The sequence below is a fragment of the Malaclemys terrapin genome, chromosome 1, assembly GCF_027887155.1.
Source record: "Malaclemys terrapin pileata isolate rMalTer1 chromosome 1, rMalTer1.hap1, whole genome shotgun sequence".
NCBI classification, from domain to species: Eukaryota; Metazoa; Chordata; order Testudines; family Emydidae; genus Malaclemys; species Malaclemys terrapin.
In genome coordinates, this window is record NC_071505.1 from 235,223,066 (window position 1) to 235,239,344 (window position 16,279).

Below are 16,279 nucleotides of genomic sequence, written 5' to 3' on the forward strand. Positions count from 1 at the left end.
TAAAGTATTTTCTTCTTCCAACTACAACACAGCATTACAGTGTTCAGTATCTACAATAATTTACTACTTTTATTGTCCAACATACACCTTATATAGCAGACCACTTATAAGCTGTTTAAACATGATTGCTACTAACCATGCACAATATTGCCAGTCAGCGATACATATTTTTCATATTTGACACTTAGGGCATTTTGGGAAGCAGGTTCAATTTTCCTGGTGTCAGGCACCGGTTAATTACACTAGTGGATTTACATCTAATCTCAAAAGCTGTTGATGCTTTTATGTAAAAAAACAAAAAAGGACAAAAGTCACTTTTTGCTCAGTGGAGTGCCTCTTGGTTAAAACAACAATTGATTTACCCCAGGTTTGTTCAGAAAAATCAGTTACAAACCAAGACCAAAATCTCCCTTTCGGTGAACAGCTTAACACTGGCATCTAAGCTATGCATAGCAGTACCTCAAGGTAAACCCTCAATAGGCTGAGATAGAAAGGGTGGTGAGGAGAGGGAACGTACTGGACTATGGCTCCTAAAAAACACTGCATCCAAATAATCCATATTCACTAAAGCGCTGATATAGATTCTGAAATATTGACTACTGGTGTGGTGTGATTGCCAGGTCACTACCTAGAATATCACATCTCAGAGATTCTCTCAGCCCACGAAGTGACTTTGCCTCTTAGGGAATAGGCCCTTACCCCTGGAGAGGTTAAACAAAACCAAATTTTGACTCCAAACTTGAATATGGTGCAGTCTAGCAGAGATATTTTAAGTTATGCTGGTCACCTGGTTCTTGAGAACATAAAAGGGTTTTCTATTAGATTGTTTGCCCTTTAGTGGCCTGCAGGGTGAATGCCAGACCCCTAAAAGCCTAATGGTAACCAACATCTTCCTGAAAAAACTCCACACCCATGAAGTAGTAAAAAGCTATAAGCAATCTTGTGCTCAGATACACTAGCGACAGGTATTTTAGGAGGTTCTTTTTGTGCATAATGTTACTATATATCAGCAAAGTGGAGACTAACCTTGTTGACATGGTCTCATAAACCAGGGATTCTATTTCATGAGCTGACCCTTTAAAACAACTTTTCTGAAGTCTTGTGACACACTGGACTTTTGACTCAAGCGATGGGAAGATAATCTCCTACCAAAGGCCGACAGGTCAGAGTACTACTAGAATCAGGGGCAATCAAAATCAGACTTATTTTGTCTACTTTTAGTTTCATCAGGACAAATGATCAGAAAGACAGGTATACATTAGGTGAACTCAAGAGATGGGGAACATGTAGGGTGACCAGACAGCAAGTGTGAAAAATCGGGACAGGGGGTGGGGGGTAATAGACATCTATACAAGAAAAAGCCCCAAATATCGGGACTGTCCCTATAAAATCGGGACATCTGGTCACCCTAGGAACATGATGTCTTTCACACAGAAGCCCTCCTTTTCTTGGCAACTCTGGAAGAGTGGAAGCTTGGAATTACTGGTTGCTGCAGATCTGCAAGCATTGAGAAGTTGTCATCGGAAAACTTCAGATACATTTCCGATTTCCCTGGCAAATGGGACTCAGCCACTTCACTTGAAGTCTGAACACAGGCTTGGCAAGTGGTATTTCAATGATCAGATGTGTTCTGCCCAGTTTATCAGGATCAGGGCTTCTTTTGCTAATGTTTCCCTGCTTATTTATTTGACATCAGTGCTGGGTTAATCACTTGTAATCTGAAGACCAATCTTCCCATTTGCAGCTCAAGAAGTTTGATGAGGAACCAAGATCTCCGGGATGAGAAAGAATCCCCATACAGTCTTGCACCTCTGGTGATGACTGCTCGCCTAAAAATCCAGCAGAGGCACGCACTCCCTGGAGAAATTCATTGGGATGCCTCCAGCAGTGCTGGACTGCTAGAGCTAAGGTAATCTTTCCCTGCACGCAGAATCTACTGAGCCAGAAAACTAGGTGAAGGAAGGGAGGTTTACTGATTCAAGGGATCAGAGCCATGAAAGATGACATGATGCTCATTACATAGAAGATCAGCTTGAATGGATGTGTATTTGACTTCCTAATCTGAGATGCTACAAGAAATGCTTTAGTAAGCTTCTCCTGGAAGGAGTGTGGGGTGCAGGGAGAAGACTCTAGGGCTTGAAGACTGATCATGGGTGGACAGATTTCAGAGAGGGGGTTAATTTCCTGAGGCTTATAATAACCCCTTCTTCCAGAAGCTGACCTGACCCTTCAGAGACCAAATGCAAAGGCAGGACAGAATGTACCACATCTTCCTTTGGTGAAAAGACACCACCACAACTACCATGAGCACTAGAAAATGCTGCTACACAAACCACAAATAGAAACTAGAATTATGATGCTCAGCACTCCTCTGCTCTCTCTCTCTCAAATACTTGTGTAACCCAGTGGTAAAGCATGTGTTGTATGTCCCTGTATGAGCTGGCTCACAGAGAGGATAACACTATACTTTCGCCAACCAGTTACCTTTCCCCTTTGAGAGGTAGGAGTATGTGCTGTAGATCTGAAGGCTGTGGGTTCAAACCCTCCTGATTATGCATTTGAGGGGAAAGAATTTATGCATAAGTTAGTGTGAGGACTACAACTGAGCAGGAAACAGTTTTACCACCACACAGAACTCTGAGATTTCAAAAGTTTTCCCATTGTACATCAGGATGAAACTGAGGTCATAAGTTTTTCACAAAATGCAAGACAGAGCTGCCTCAGCCCCAGAACAACCATCAGTCTGGTGATTATGGCACTTACCTGCAATGTGGGAGACTGAGGCTCAGGTAGTTCCATGCTCTGCCTGATTTGGTGACTATAGAGTCACTCTCTCCCTGGCCAAATGATTAGTTATACAAGGGGGAAGAGCTCCAGCTGGAGACAGAGACTCTATACCCTGGTGGTTAGAACACTGTCATAACTGGGACATGGGCAGTCTGACCTACTGGTTGGAACAGGAGCCGGGCTGGGTGTGATACCAAGAGATCAGACTGAGCCAGGCCAGAGGGCAAAGCAGGAGTCAGCTGTCAGGATGCAGGACCAACGATTAGAAATCAGGCAGAAGCAGCCCTAAGCAGGGAAAAGCCAGTTGCATGGACAATTTCCTGTTCCTGCACTTGGTTTAAATACAAGTAGGGACCCAATCAGATCCCAGGACTGCAGTCATGGGCAGCAGTCGGGGTTTGGTGGTGAAGTTTTTGCTTTTGCCAACTGTTAGCAGCTCATTGGGTGGCAGGTTGGCACTTACTAGCTCCTACAAGCCCTTTGGATCAGCATTCAAGAACCATGGTCCCCGACCCACTCGTATGGGATGTGGGAGATCTAGGTCCAAGCCTCTGGTCTGAATCAGGCAGAGCTGGGACTTCAGCCCAAAGTCTCCCACAGGCTGAGTACCCTAACCACCAGGCTGTTGGCTATCCTGGGTTGGTTGCACGCTCTCTCTCTCTGGTTTTGATCAGAAATTCCATCCTGGACCTACGAAAGTTTCACTGAAACCGGTATGCTCCCAGGAAATGTTTCAGTTTCAATGAATTGGCATTTTCCAACTAAAAAGGATTCATTAGAAAATTCATGACTAGCTCTAGTAAGAACCCTGGAGTAACTTTTGGAATTATTTTATACTCCAATACAACCTATGCAGAAGTGAACTGGGTATTAATATTAAGGCTGTCGATTAATCACAGTTAACTCACATGATTAACTCAAAAAATTTAATCACGATCCATCGCAGTTTTAATCGCACAAACAATAGAATACCAATTGAAATTTATTTTCAAATATATTGTTTTAAATTACAACACAGAATACAAAGCATACAATGCTCACTTCATATTATTTTTATTGCAAATATTTGCACTGTAAAAACAATAAAAAGCAATAGTATTTTTCAATTCACCTCATCCATAATGCAATCTCTGTATCGTAAAGGTACAACTTACAAATGTAGGCTCTAAAGTTTTACATTATTTTGTTTTTGAGTGCAGTTATGTAACAACAACAACAAAATCTACAAGTCCACTCAGTCCTACTTCTTATTCAGGCAATCACTAAGACAAACAAGTTTGTTTACATTTACGGGAGATAATGCTGTTCGCTTCTTGTTTACAATGTCACCAGAAAGTGAGAATAGGCGTTCACATGCATTTTTGTAGCCAGCACTGCTGAGTATTTACATGCCAGATATGCTAAACATTCGTATCCCCCTTCATGCTTCAGCCACCATTCCAGAGAACATGCTTCCATGCTGATGATGCTCATTAAAAAAATAATGCGTTAATTAAATTTTGACTGAACTCCTTGGAGGAGAATAGCATGTTTTCCTGTTCTGTTTTACCCACATTCTGGCATATATTTCATACTATAGCAGTCTCAAATGATTACCCAGCACATATTATTCATCTAAAAAACACTTTCACTGCAGATCTGATAAAACACAAAGAAGGTACCAATGTGAGATTTCTAAAAGACAGCTACAGCACTCAGCCCAAGGTTTAAGAATCTTAAGTGCCTTCCAAAATCTGAGAGGGACGAGACGTGGAGCATGTTTTCAGAAGTCTTAAAAGAGCAAAACTCCAATACGGAAACTACAAAACCCAAACCATCAAAAGAGAAAATCAACCCTCTGCTGGTGGCATCTGACTCAGATGATGAAAGTGAACATGCATTGGTCTGCTCTGCTTTGGATCGTTATCGAGCAGAACCCATCATAATCATGGACACATGTCCTCTGGAATGATGGTTGAAGATGAAATGACACATGAATCTTTAGCGCATCTGGCATGTAAATATCTTGCAACGCCAGCTACAACAGTGCCTCGCGAAAGTCTGTTCTCACTTTCAGGTGACATTGTAAACAAGAAGCGGGCAGCATTATCTCCTGCAAATGTAAACAAAATTGTTTGTCTGAGTGATTGGCTGAACAAGTAGGACTGAGTGCACTTGTAAGCACAAAAGTTTTACATTGTTTTGTTTCTGAATGCAGGTTTTTTTTGTACATAATTCTCATTTGTAAGTGCAACTCGCATTACAGTACTTGTATGAGGTGAATTGGAAAATACGGTTTCTTTTGTTTTTTACTGCACAAACATTTTTGTAAGCAAAAATAAATATGAAGTGAGCGCTGTATACTTTGAATTCTGTGTTGTAATTGAAATCAATATATTTGAAAATGTAGAAAACATCCAAAAATATTTAAATAAATTGTATTCTATTATTGGGTATAATATTATTGTTTAACCACACAATTAATCACTTTAATCGCCTGATTAATCATGATTAATTTTTTTTAATTGCTTGACAGCCCTAGTTAATATTTGTTTTACTGTGGCATTTTTAGTATTTGTGTTTTGGTTAATGAGAGCTATTCCTTTAAGAACAGGGTGCAGCACTTTATTATATTGGTGTTTAAAGACTGAGAGCAATGTGTGGGAGATTGTCCCTGTTTGTCCACACTGGAAGATCGTGCCTGAGTAAGCTCCAAAAAGGTCACAATAAATTTGGTAAATTTATCATTCTAGAATGCATGCCTCCTTCTTGAGGCTGTAACATTAGCACTTGTGGGAGATTGGATGCCTCAGGACATTGCTAATGAGCTACAGAACCTTTCATCTGTAGCTGACCACTCTGAATTCAGCTCAGCAAGGATTAAAAATTGTTTCCATCTAATGGATGTTTTGTGGCCCTATATGCGTTTCATGGATCTCAGTTCCAGCTCCCACTTCACAAACCCATCACTGGCAAGCACACTCTCTTACTAGCATTTGTATAATGCCTAGCACAATATAGTCCCATTCTTGGTTGTGTCTTCTAGCAAGGGCTCCTGCAGCAAGGGACAAAATTGTGTTACAATACATTTTTGACAGTTAGTAACCCTAACACATTGAGGGGTGGGGCAAGTGGAGTTAAAATCAGCCTACACGCCAACATATTAAGGGGGGGGAGGGGGAGAGACAGACAATTAAAAAAAAAACAATTATTTTTGAAGTTCTAGGATTGACAATATTACTTTATAACAAAATAAACTATAAACTTGATGACTTGATACTGTTAGAGTAGTTTGAGCTGATTTTAGGAGGGAATGACCTCTAATACCATTATAGTCATTTGCAATTGCAAGCAGTTGCTGATGTCAGGGCCAGTCAGGCAATTTTAATCCGATCAATCCCTGACTACTACAGTGTTTTAACCACCACATTTGTATAAAAATTACATGCATAGAACTGGCTGACTAAAAAGCATTTGAAAAGTTTCTGGATCACAAACTGCCACTTTTTGGGGAAGGTGTGGAAGGGAGAGAGAGTTTGGAATAAAAAGGCCAACAAGCCTGAATCAGAAGATAAAACTGAAGACCCTCAATGAAGAATAAAGCATGCGACACAAAACAGTAAGCTGAGTATCCATTGCCTTGTGTCAGAAAGGTGAAATGGTGTGTAATTTGCAAAAATCATGAGTATTAAAGCCCTTTAAAATTAATTCCCTATATGTACATGACTGCTCATGTGAAGTACACGGTAGCAGGAAATGTCATTTTGTCCCAAGAAACTCCTATTACTACATTGATCCAGAAAATGCAACATGAGGAGATACAGAAGTTCTACACGGTGTTGCTAAACATAATTTCAATTTCTGAGATTTTGAAATTGTCTGCAGATTGCAATTTGCAGGCCAAAATGGCCTTAATCTTGGATCAAACTATGTTAACATCTAAGAAGTGAAAGATTTTATATACAAGTGTCACAGTTCACGACAACTGCACCTGGATTCCCCCCCCTCTGAGGTCCAGCATGGGCACCCATTCTACATAGCTCAGCCGTCACCTCTCTTGGGAGGAGAGGAATGTCTCTCTCCCTTCTGAATTGTCATTGCACAGTTCCCTGCCTATACGGTGTTATTCCCAGCAAGCCAAACTTAACCAGCCCAGCCTCTGTGCTTTGCTACTCTTCAAAAAGTTATGAGTTACCACAGATTTATTCTTAAAATGAAAGAATTACAGACCAAACATATTAAAAACAATAAAAGAACCTATGCACATGCTAAAAAGCTTATCTCAGGTCACCCCAACTCCAACTGGTAGGTGTCAATCTTTCCAAGCCTTCCATAAGCACTGGGGGTCACCCCCTTAGACAGAACGTTCTGTCCATTTGCCGGATCAAAAAGAGGACCCTGAGCCAGTTTAAACTCAAAATATTATCCAAAAGGCCTCTCTTTGCCTGATGGTCTCTGGAGAATCCAATCTGAACTAGTATACGAGAGCCTCTCCCTAGAGGTGTCGCAACCTGAATGATTTTGGCTAATCACCCCCCAACTGTTCTTGGTTACGGGAGGGCTGTGGCCACCCTCCAATCCCCCATGAAAATACATAAAATCCCTGTCCCACAATGATGCATACACTTAATGCAGTAATATCTCCCAAAGATACAAAACTATGTGACTGGGCAACAATGGCAGATGAAATTCAATACTGATAAGTGCAAAGAAATGTACATTGGAAAAATAATCCCAATAATACATACAAAATGATGGGGTCTAAGTTAGCTGTCACCACTCAAGAAAGATTTCACAGTCATCGTGAATAGTTCTTGGAAAACATCTGCTCAATGTGCAACAGCAGTCAAAAAAGCCAACAGAATGCTACGAAACATTAGGAAAGGGTAGATAAGACGACAAAAAATATCACAATATCATTTCATAAATCCATGGTATGCCCACACCCTGAATATTATGTGCAGTTCTAGTCACCTCATCTCAAAAAAAATATATTAGAATTGGAAAAGGTACAGAGAAGGGCAACAAAAATGGCATGGGGCATGGAACAGCTTCCAAATGAGAAGAGGTTAAAAAGACTGGGACTGTTCAAATTAGAAAAAGATCACTAAGAGCGACGGGGGGATATGATACAGGTCTATAAAATCATGAATGATATAGAGAAAGTGAACAAGGAATTATTTACCCTTTCACGTAACACAAGAACCAGGGGTCACCCAATGAAATTAATAGGCACCAGGTTTAAAACAAATACAAAGAAGTACAGTAGACATTTGTTTGCATCAACAACTTATAAGAGCAACATTTCACCTGGGAACACTTTGCCTACTGTGTATTGTCCACTTGGTAACAGCAACATAGTCACCACATAAGAGCAACATTTGTGACATTGTGAAATCACCTCCAGCAGTGGAGATTGGGGGGGGGCAAATACGATATACCCCAAACTTCGTATTTCCATTCATCTCCTGACCTGGACCTTCAACGCCAGGCACACAGCCCCATCCATTTGCTCTGCCTGACAGAGCCTACATGGAGAGCAGGGAGTTTGAGGAGAGGGTCTGGAAGAGAGAGATTTTTCAGGGTGGGAGAAGCTGGGGTTGGGGGAGCAGCAGAGGAACAGCTGAAAGGTTCCCTCCTCCCTTCCTCAGCATCTGGCTTGCAAACAGCGACATGCAGGGTGGTGTTTGCTATTTTGCAGTGGGGAGTATTAGGGACCCTGCTCCCAACACTGACCTGTCCCATCCATCTTGGTTGCCAGTGGCGGGGTGTGGCTGTGCTGTTTTGCAGCGGGTGGTCAGGGGACCTCGCTCCCCAGGGCACTGACCTATCTCCTTCACCACTTCCAACTCCTCTGTCCATGCAAGGAGACACCCCCTCCCCCCTACACACACACACACACACTCCCATTGCACAGGTGCCTTCCCCAGCCACCCATCCCTCCCTCACCAGGGTGAGCATGAAGCTGCCAGTGAGAGCATCCTCAGCCTGTCGGCAGCCAGGCTCACTCAGCCATTTTGCCGATTGGGGGCTCCCCTGCCAAATCCAGGGTTTCCCATTCCTCCACCTCACACTCCTCAATACCCTTCCTCAACATGGCTGACCCACACCTTCCAAAACACTCTTAACTCTTCATAGGCCTTTGGTCACATGACACTCCCCATAACAGCAACAACCGCTTAGGAGCAACATAGAAAAAGGGCGCCAACATGTTGCTACCAACAAGGGTTTACTGTACTTCGTCACACAATGGGAACTCATTGCCGGGGATGATGTGAAGGCCAAAAAGCATAACGGGGTTCAAAATTAGACAAGTTCATGGATAGGTCCATCAATGGGTATTAGACAAAATGGCCAGTAGGGAATGTAAAATACTAAGCTTTAGTCTTACTGGTTATCCGACCCTAACTGTTAGACCCCCACCCGTGCTGGCCAGCCAACCCGGCCCCTTTCCCTTTAATCGGTTAACTGTTTAAATGACATAATTTTAATTGTTTAAATGCTTAACTTTTTAAATGGATATTAAGTATCAGAGGGGTAGCCGTGTTAGTCTGGATCTGTAAAAAGCAACAGAGTGTCCTGTGGCACCTTTAAGACTAACAGATGTATTGGAGCATAAGCTTTCATGGGTGAATGCCCACTTCGTCGGATGCTTGTTATCCGATGAAGTGGGCATTCACCCACGAAAGCTTATGCGCCAATACATCTGTTAGTCTTAAAGGTGCCACAGGACTCTCTGTTGCTTTAAATGGATATTTACATCCCTAATGGTCAGGAATGCAACCCCATGCTCTGGGTATCCCTAAGCCTCTGACTGCCAGAAGCTGGGACTAGATAAGGGATGAATCATTCAATAATTGCCTTGTTCTGTTCATTCTCTTTGAATCGTCTGGCACTGGCCACTGTAAGAAGACAGGATACTGAGCTAGATGGACCATTGGTCTGATCCAATATGGCCATTCTTATAATATTTAAAGGCTGCTTTATTAGAAGCAGTTTTTAAATTGGACAATTCCAGAAATACAACTCAACAGCATCTCTTTAAATATAGTCTGAATAAAAATGGCTTCTGCTCTCAATCTGATTTTACTACTGTTTTATCTGTCAGTCTTACCAGCTCTCCAGTCCAAGAAAACCACCATGTCCCAAATTTCTATTGTAAAACACAAACAGATAAAACAAATCTTACATACCACTTTTTACATAATACAGGAGAAACACACAAACATGCATCACACCCAAATGGCACAAACTGCCGACCACCCATCTTTGCAGGACACCATTAAGGAGGACCTTACAGTCATCTGGAGCTATCAGGCATGCTGCCATCTGCATATCTTATTCTTCTCAAAGTCTTCTAAGAAGAAATAACAATTTTGGTATCACTGGGTTCAATGCAAAGGACAGTCCACCTCTTCTGCCAACCCATCCAGTGGGGTCCTAAGAGTTCAGTTTGTAAGGGTTCAGGCAAATGAATTCCACAGTCAATATGCAGAGATAGTACCAAGTGGCCCAGATCTGAGGAAACGGGACTCCCAGGCTCTAGGGCAGGGGTTCTCAGACTTTTGTACTGGTGACCCCTTTCATATAGCAAGCCTCTGAGTGCAACCCCCCTTAAATATATAAAAAAGTGTTTTTAACGCATAACACCACTATAAATGCTGGAGGCAAAACAGGGTTTGGGGTGGAGGCTGACAGCTCGCAACCCCCCTGTAATAACCTCATGACTCCCTGAGGGGTCCCAACCCCCAGTTTGAGAACCCCTGCTCTAGGGAGACTGACCTCACAGGCCAATCCACATGCCCAAATGCTAGCAGAGCTCTCCCTCCTAGCACAGAGCCTTTAGGAGAAAGCCAGTTGCACCCTTCCCAACTCCCAGAGTCTCTGGTGCTCTTTAGAAGAGGATATATGGACTGATCTTTCTTTTGTGCAAACCCTTTCAGCCCGTAAAACCACTGCAGCTTTGGCATTATGATTTTCTGAGCCACATTAGTGCTGGGACAGTCCCCTTTAACAGAAGACTTTCTTGAAACCGTATTTCACAGCCTCTTTCATTAAAAGAGACGGACTTCTATGCTCAATGGGAAAAAGCCATGCACACCTCACAGGTCATAGCCAAGAGAAGTCACTATTCATGACCACTTGATGAAGGAAAATTGTGCGTGCAAGAACATTTTTAGAGAAATTTCATCTTCTTCTAAACTGGATCCACCACTGACAGCAACAATAACATAATCTGAAGCTCTAAATTAATTCCCTTTCCTTTGCCCCCCAACAAAATCATTAACACAAGTTGCAGTAAGAACAAAAAAAAAGTTTAAAAAAAAAGGAAAGTTTTTGCTTTTGCTGAAATACAAGGAAAGGAACTGGGGACCATTATGGAGCAGTGGAGCTGTTTATACCCTCAATGCTAGGACGGGTAGAAGCTTGAGGGATGAGTGCATGTGCTCACGGGATCCCTCAAATTGCCTGGGATCCCAGGCAATCTCTTTGTATCTGCTAGAATGATCATGCTTGAATATGTGCCTAATGCAGTATTTTTTCATCTGCTATTAGTTTCCCCATTGCCAGGATTACTGTAATCGCCTATCCTCCATAAATCAAGAAGCTGAAATGGTGGTAGCTGAATTCAGACAAGCCAGATACGAGGAGTTGTGATTCGACCAGGTATCAATGGTTAGGAAACATGGTGAACAACATACAAAGACCCAAAAACCCAAGTAGTGCAGTCAGCTCTCTCTTCTTATAGCAAAGCAGTCTGGTTTCTGACAGACATTCTCAGGACTGTGGCAGACAAACTACCAAGTGAGAGACTCAAAACTTTAGAATGAAAAGTAAGCATTGGTCTACACTACAAACTTATTTTGATATATCTACATTGCTCAGCGCTTCTAGACAAAGTTACCACCTGTTGGGGAGGTGGAGTACCTACACCCAACAGGAGAAGCTCTTCCATCAGCATAGGTACCATCTTCACTAAGTGCTACAGCAAGGCAGCTGTAAGTGCAGACAAGCCCTAAGTTTCACAAGTCACCACTTTTTAGCCTCCTCAGAGTCAAATTTTGCAGTGATCCACAATGTGACTGTGGACTGCCTCTGCTAGTCAATTATATCAGAAAGAGTGAAAGCTCATCAGGAAGCATTCCAATTGATATACCAAGCTTCAGATACCCCTCAGATGGATCGAACAGCCACAATGTGCAACTCCAAAGCAGTGATACTCTTCAGTCAGTTTTGAGAACAGAGGCCTATAGTGAATGTGCTCCCCAACCCACGGAATTTAAAGCTATCTTGTACATTCCTTTCTTCTGAAGGAGCTGGCAAGTGGAATGACCAAATCTTTCTCCCCCAGGTCCACACACTATATTATTTTGGATTTCTACACCATGATTGCCAGTGCACCATCCTTAAACTTAGCTGGCAGCACATAACAAGAATCCTCCATTCCTGACAATATTAGTATTTTCAATTGCAATATCGTCTGTTTTCCAAAATGGAGAAGATAGGCACAACGAAGTACAGAAAGTGCTACGTAATTTTTTTTCAATGAAAAAGCTAGAGTAACTCATATAATATATTTACATAGGGTCCCAAAGAAATCATCTTCCTTGCATGGTGCTCAGGCCATTTCTTTCTGCATTCAAGTTGCTCTCTCTCAAGGCCCTGAACAATTCCATGGCAGGTCTCATTTTTTCTGCTCCCTTTCCTCTTGTTCTGCTGCTCCCCCTGGAGAGCACAGAACTACCACCAGTCTGGTCCCAATAGTATTCCTTTAATGAAGAATTTTCAGTATTATGAGATTTAGTTCCCTCCCTATACACCTACTACCCAAAACTTCTGCTAATAAGAGTCAGGAACTCTCAGAAAGGAAAATATATCTGTCAATTTTTTTTTTTTTTTTTTTTGCAAATATCTAATTCAAGGAGGGGAAAATATTCTCCTTTGTAAAATTATTACTATTTAGCAAAGATTAAATTGGGAAAATGCATAGTGGGATCAACCACATTTATCTTTCACTCACTGCTGAGGACAAGTGAATTTACCTTTTTCTTTTTTTTTGCCTCACAGTGGTAACTAAATTTCTCTACCTGCTGCAAATCCTATTTTTACACTTACTGGCCTAACTCTTAATATTTGTTCCTTAGAGTAGCTAAAACAGTAACCATGTGAAAAATCTGACATGACACTAAGATACAGCCGCATTTGCTCCAATCCCTCAGACAGAGACAAACGCCTACAAGATCTCTATCAAGCGTTCTTAAAACTACAATACCTACCCGCTGAAGTGAAGAAACAGATTGACAGAGCCAGAAGAATACCCAGAAGTCACCTACTACAGGACAGGTCCAACAAAGAAAGTAAGAGAACGCTACTAACCGTCACCTTCAGTCCCGAACTAAAACTTCTCCAGCGCATCATCAAGGATCTACAACCTATCCTGAAGGACAATCCCTCACACTCACAGATCTTGGGAGACAGGCCTGTCCTCACTTACAGACAGCCCCCCAACCTGAAGCAAATACTCACCAGCAACCACACACCACGCAACAAAAACACTAACCCAGGAACCTACCTTGCAACAAAGCCCGTTGCCAACTCTGTCCACATATCTATTCAAGGGACACCATCATAGGACCTATTCACATCAGCCACACCATCAGAGGCTCATTCACCTGCACATCTACCAATGTGATATATGCCAGCATGTGCCAGCAATGCCCCTCTGCCATTTACATTGGCCAAACCGGACAGTCTCTACGCAAAAGAATAAATGGACACGAATCAGACGTCAAGAATTATAACGTTCAAAAACCAGTCGCAGAACACTTCAACCTCCCTGTTCACTCAATTACAGACCTAAAAGTTGCAATTCTCCAACAAACAAACTTCAAAAACAGACTCCAACAAGAAACGGCAGAATTGGAATTAATTTGTAAACTGGACACCATTAAGTTAGGCTTGAATAAAGACTGGGAGTGGATGGCTCATTACATAAAGTAAAAACTATTTCCCCATGCTAATTTTTCCCCTACTGTTACTCACACCTTCTTGTCAACTGTTTGAAATGGGCCATCCTGATTATCACTACAAAAGTTTTTTCCCCTCCTGCTGATAATAGCCCACCTTAATTGATTAGTCTCAGAGTTGGTATGGAAACACCCATTTTTTCATGTTCTCTATGTATATATATCTTCCTACTGTATTTTCCACTGTATGCATCCGATGAAGTGGGTTTTAGCCCATGAAGCTTATGCCCAAATAAATCTGTTAGTCTCTAAGATGCCACAAGTACTCCTTGTTCTTTTTGCTGATACAGACGAACACAGCTACCACTCTGAAACCTTCTCTAGACCAGTACCTTCTAGGTCAAGGGAGTCAACAGCAAGATAGCCTGAAGCCCAGTGCCCAGAGACAGTGCTATCCCCCCACAATATACCTATATTTCATTGGTCAATAGGAAGGGAAAATTAAATACACCATCCAGAAAGCCCTGATCACTACTATATTTGACCAGTAATACAGGGAATAGTGATCTACTGAATAACATTGAAGACAAATGTGCTATCCACAAGAAGTCAGACATTTTACTACAAGGACTCTAAATATTTGTTAAGCCATTTTTTGCTACCTGAATTCTTACCCCTTAAAAACAAACATGTGCAAAGTAGTTAAGAATCATTAATTATTCACAAGCCAAGAACAAGTCAGGTGCTGTAAGGAGTTTGTTTCCTAATGCTGTCCTACCAATGACCTCCAGTTTGACAGGGAGGAATTATTCACTAACAAGTTAAGAGATTCAGTCAAATAATCCAGCGAAAGAAAGGGATAGAACAAAAGACCAATGTGATGTGGGGCCACTAACAACACACTTGAGACAAGATAGCAAAGGAAGAGGTCTGCAGAGATTTTGGATTTGTGTGTTAATTATCTTGACTCTTAATAGGCTAGTCTCTGGAATAGTTCTATGTTAACTATGACCTCTGGCAGCTACAGGTAATTAAACCATCTCTATGTGAGCTTATTTTTCTACACCTTTTGGACAGCATAATTACTATCAATAGTCTCCTGCTTTTTTTGGATTATGCAATTGAATTTTCACATTAGACCTGGCTCTTAAAATAAAAAGGAAAGGAAAAGTGCTTCAAGAACAAACATCTGTATCTTATCCACAAACACACACAAGGAATCTTTATCTTTCATTATTTGGTAGTATTTTAGACATGAGCAGCAGCAACACATTAAAAACGATGAAATCTTGCAGTGTTCGATTGATGTCAACAAACCTAGACACTCAGCACTGACCACTCTTCGCTCCCACAATCCCCAATTTAAGAGTAACAATGCGCATTTTTTCTCATCAGCTGTTGCTTACTATCCTGGGTCGATTCACTGCTAAGGCGGTAGCAAAACAAGGCAGCAGGGTGAGCGGCGGAGAGTGGCGTCAGGAAACACGCCGAGCGCGTACTGAAACACTGCGAGCCTGTATTCCCACAGGCAGACCCCTTCCTTTCAGCTATGCCACACTTACACAGGCTCATCGCCGTGACAGACAGGCTGGGAAGCCGCAGACAGACGCACGCTGCTCTAGCTCGCTGCCCGGACGTGTGGGTGTTGCGGAGCGGGGAGCGAGGGTGGGGGGTTGGCCCGTGCCACGGGCTCTTCTCCCCGCACTGCCCCGGGGCTGGGATCCGGGCTGCACCACTCCGGCTCTGCCCTGGCCAGTGTTGTGTCTGAGGCAGCGGCCCCATGTGACACGGACGGGTGCGGGGAGGGGGGATCTGAGTGACCCAGACAGGCAGGTTTAACAGCAGCACGCCCGGACCCGGGCAAGTTGCAGCTCGCGACCCCCGCCGACCCCTCCCCGCGCGGGCCACTGGCGGGGGGAGGGCGGTTACGCGGCCCCGCACCCGCCTCCTGCAGCGGCTGCGGGCGCGCGCGGGGAAGCGCTGCCGGAGTCACTAGCAGTTGGGGGCAGGCCGCGGGCCCGGCCGCCTCTCCACGCGCCGGGCGCTCAGGGGGCCGGAACGCACCGCGCGGGGAAGGGGCCCGCTCGCTCAGCCGCCCCGTGGCTCACCTGTCGCCGCGTCTGCCAGACGCACATTCCCAGGCGGCGCCGCCTGCCCGGCCGGGCCGTGTAGGGGCTTCACATCGCGCTCCCCCTCCCACCCGCTTCGTTCCTCTCCGGCAGCCCCGGCCCGCACTCTCCCCCCGCCCCCCTCGGTGTCCCCAGCTCCTCCCGCCCACCCCCTTCTTCCTGTGAACGCGTCACACACGGCGCGAGAGAGTCTCGCGCCACCAACCGCCGCTCGGTCAACAAGCCTCGCGCCAGCTGCCCAGGGCGCCCCCTAGTGGCGCGCGCCCTTGAGAAGTCGCGTGCAGCGCAGCCGTCACCGCCGAGAGAACTAGGCACGTGACCGTCTGGAAAGCGGTCAAAAAAAAAAAAAAAGCTCGCGCCGTCCGATCCCGCTTATCAGCAGCTCATTGGCTGCGCGGGGGGAGCTAGCTGCGCCCT

At 43.7% G+C, this 16,279-nt stretch overlaps 1 protein-coding gene across 3 annotated transcripts in view; it reads right to left on the reverse strand.

Moving 5' to 3' along the window:
• REV1 (REV1 DNA directed polymerase) overlaps positions 1–15,933 on the reverse strand; it is a 100,327-nt gene extending 84,394 nt beyond the window's left edge. For 2 of the 3 annotated variants that reach the window (XM_054009671.1, XM_054009664.1), the window contains exon 1: positions 15,842–15,921. The gene's annotated coding sequence lies outside the window, so the exon portion shown is untranslated. Of the gene's footprint in view, positions 1–15,841 lie in introns of all 3 variants that reach the window. The other variant, XM_054009680.1, reaches the window with a different exon arrangement.
• Between the last annotated feature and the right edge of the window lie 346 nt (positions 15,934–16,279).